This window comes from Jaculus jaculus, chromosome 6, assembly GCF_020740685.1.
Source record: "Jaculus jaculus isolate mJacJac1 chromosome 6, mJacJac1.mat.Y.cur, whole genome shotgun sequence".
Classification (NCBI taxonomy): domain Eukaryota; kingdom Metazoa; phylum Chordata; class Mammalia; order Rodentia; family Dipodidae; genus Jaculus; species Jaculus jaculus.
In genome coordinates this window covers 48,511,793-48,515,261 of record NC_059107.1, presented here as the reverse complement: position 1 = coordinate 48,515,261, position 3,469 = coordinate 48,511,793, and the positions used below count along the sequence as shown (strand labels likewise).

General features: G+C 44.5%; 1 pseudogene; it reads left to right on the top strand.

Annotated features, from left to right (window-relative positions):
- The first annotated feature begins 355 nt into the window (after positions 1-355).
- LOC101616229 lies at positions 356-799 on the top strand (annotated as a pseudogene).
- The last annotated feature ends 2,670 nt before the right edge of the window (positions 800-3,469 follow it).

The window sequence follows — 3,469 nt, the reverse complement described above, 5'->3', positions numbered from 1 at the left end:
GCAAATGAATTCTCCACTTCCCGCATGTGGCTTATGTGGGTACTGGGGAAGCAAACTCAAACCATCAGGCTTTACAAGCAAGTTCCTTTAACCAGAGTCATCTACCCAGTCCAACTTCCCTCTTTCCTTTCTCTATTTAATTTCCTCCCTTTTAACCTTCTTCCCTTCTTTGAGAAAGACTCTGTATGTAAGCCAAGAAGATAGGCTTCCTTACAAGAACTGAATTAGATGCAATCTGTGAACATTCTTAGTCTGTTTTCTGGTGTTTTAAAATAAACTATACTATAAACTGATACATAAAATAGAGATCCTTGGCGCCCACGTGCGTGGTCCCGGCCTGCGTGGCCTCGGGGCCATGACCAAGATCAAGGCCGACCCCGACGGCCCCGAGGCAGCGGCGGCGGCGGGCGGCGCGGAGCGCTGTACCAGGAGCTGCAGGTGAGCCTGAACGCGGTCCTGCAGCCGCCGGCGTCGCGCCTCCGCGCAAGCTCTACAAGTGCATCGAGAAAGCCTGGAGGCAGAAGCAGATCCGCTGCGGCGTGAAGGAGGTGCAGAAGGGCGGGAAAGGATCATGGTCTTGGCAGGAGATACAATGCCAATTGAGGTATATTGCCATCTTCCAATCATGTGTGAAGACCGGAATTTACCTTACGTCTGCATCCCTTCTAAAACGGACTTGGGTGCAGCAGCAGGTTCTAAGCGTCCCACTTGTGTGATCATGGTGAAACCCCGTGAGGACTACCAGGAGGCCTATGATGAGTGTCTGCAGGAGGTGCAGGCCCTGCCACCACCTTTGTGAAGGACTTGAGCCGCAGTCTGGCACTTGATCCAGTAGCTACAAGGCTGGCCATGGACAGGCTTCCCTCCCTCAGCGCCTCCTGAGCCCCAGGATGGGTTCTTCATGGACAGCTCTGACAGCTGTTTTGGGAGGTAGAGCCAGAATCTCCATCGTGCGTTTCCTGTTGAGCTTAAATGAAGACAGTTCCAAGAATGGGGTGGGAAGTAAATGCTAAGACAAAAAATAAAAAACAAAACAAAACAAAACAAAACAAAACAAAACAAAACAAAACAAAATAAAATAAAATAAAATAGAGATCCATTCAGGTAACCATTCTAGAGGCTGAGGAATCCCAGAGAGCATTGTGCCATCACATGGTGATGGCCTTCTCCCTGTATTATAACACAGCAGAAGAGCACAGGTCATTTTTAAGGACTACACTATTGGAAATTGAATTATAATGTAGCAAATGACTTTCTTGAACTGTGTTCTCATGTTTTCTGGACGGCATAAGTGATATGGCTAAATATTTAGTTTAGTATAGTAAAATATAAGGAAACTGAAAATTCATTCATGAATTGTTAAGGAAAAGGAATTTGATTTTGAAAATTCAGGAAAAATTGTTAGCAGCGGTGATGGTTAAGTTTGTGTCAACTTGATCTGTTTAGGAATCCGCAGACATTCCTCATAAGTGGGTCTCTGAAGTGGCTTCCAGGAAGGATTATCTAAAGGAAGAGTCCTTCGCACAGGGTGAGCCCTGCCCAGAGAGGGTGGCCCCTCTTTGAAGGGAGACTATCAAAAGAAACTCTAGGGAGAAAGGTATTCTCCTCCCCTCCCACCTGGCTGCCAGTGCTACTTGCTGCTTTCCAGTGTGGACTGAAGAGCAGCTCTCCAGGACACCTCCCCGCCTTTAGTACCATATTAAGACTGCTGAGGCATCCAGCCTTCTGGACTGAGCAGCTACCAGGTTCCTTAACTCTCAGGCCTGTAACCTTCTATTGTTGAATTGTCATAAACTAATCCAATAAATTCCCTTTTAATAAAATTCATACTATGGGTTCTGTTCCTCTAGATGGCCCTGACTAATACAAGTTGAGGTTCTAGAGAAACTGAATTGTATGGATGGACTTCCCTAGTGCGCTTGGTACTCTCTGGAGTTGGTTCTCCAACTTTGGTGCCACTAAAGGCTCTATGGTAATAAGGAGAGCACTTTTACTGGTAATAAGGAGGGAACTAATAATAATCCATGGTGTGAACTATTTAAAGAACTCCATGTGATAGATGTATTTGGTGATCCTGAGTCATAGCTTGTGAAGAGCAAGGAGCTTAGTGACTCTGTATCTAGAACTTTTGAATAATTGTGGAAAAGTAAGACGAATGATGATGCTGGATATTTCCTTCTAGCATCTCTGGATAATATATTGAAAGAAAAGCAGAAGCTCAGAAAGAAAATTTCCAAGCTTAAGACCTGCATATATACTCTGACGCTTTCTAAAGGAGCCCTGGAGAAGAGTCTCCTCTCTAGCCAGAACAGGGCTCAAATTGTAGAAAAACAAATGCAAGCTTTCATTCTAAGTTTGGCTAACTTGCAACATAAGTTCAATTCCCAGCCTCACAGGCTATCAGAAGTTAAAGTGAGGGCACTGATTAGAAAAGAGTGGAGTCCTATGACTTGAGATGGGGATGTGTGGAAAAACCCTGAAGAATCTGGGACATTGATCTGATTCTGAAGAAGTTGTTTTGCATAAGAATGTGGTCTCCCCTCCTTTAGAGGCAGTTGCATCTCTACACCCTGAAGTCTTGCCCTCTCTAGTTTTACCTGGGGGAATTAATACTTCTTTGTCTGGAGAACCAGCAATGACCCTCCCTGCAGGAAGTGCTGATACTCCTTAGTGCCCACCCATGTTTGCCTCTAGGCCTATAACATGGCAGAAGCCTAGGCATGCCTGTAAAGGTGAGCTAGAAAGCGATATTCAAGAGGAGGTGAGGTACACCCTTAAAGAACTTCAGGAGCTTTCTAACTTGTACAGGCCGAAGCATGGAGAATATGTGTGGGAATGAATTTTTAGGGTTTGGGAGGATTGCAGAAAGAATATCAGATTCAATCTGGATGAATTTACTGAAATGGGTCCATTGAGCAGAGATTTTAGATTTAACATTGCAGCTCATCTTTGTTCCCACAATGGGAGCATCCAGAAGATGTGCCCTTCACTAAGACTACAAGAAATAGATTTGGGAGGGGCGCACCAGCATACTTAAAGTGTTCAGTCATTGGTCTTTTATGTAAAGAAAACATCATAGTGGGATCCTCAGTTGCCGCATTAGGTGACTTAGATACAATGGGTCTAACTGGGTCTTGGAGTAACAAGGGCCAAGTGGCAGGGCTGAATCGCCAAAGGCAAGATGAACATGTTTAACATGATGGACAGCTGTGTCAAAAAATAATGCTTGTATAAGTATGACTCCTGGAGACCTAGACCTTTGGTACTGGCTGCTTAATCACTGTGTTTCCCACAGTGAATTAGATAAAAAGCCTACTAAATTCCTGCTTGATCTGTATAAACAGCAATGTTCTAGTGCAAAGGAACAAAAAGCCACTTTGAATTATAGAAACAGAGAATCAAGTCCTCTTAACCAGTCTCTAGACTTGAGTCAGTTTACAGATTCTGAGCCCCTTGATTGAAGGAGTGG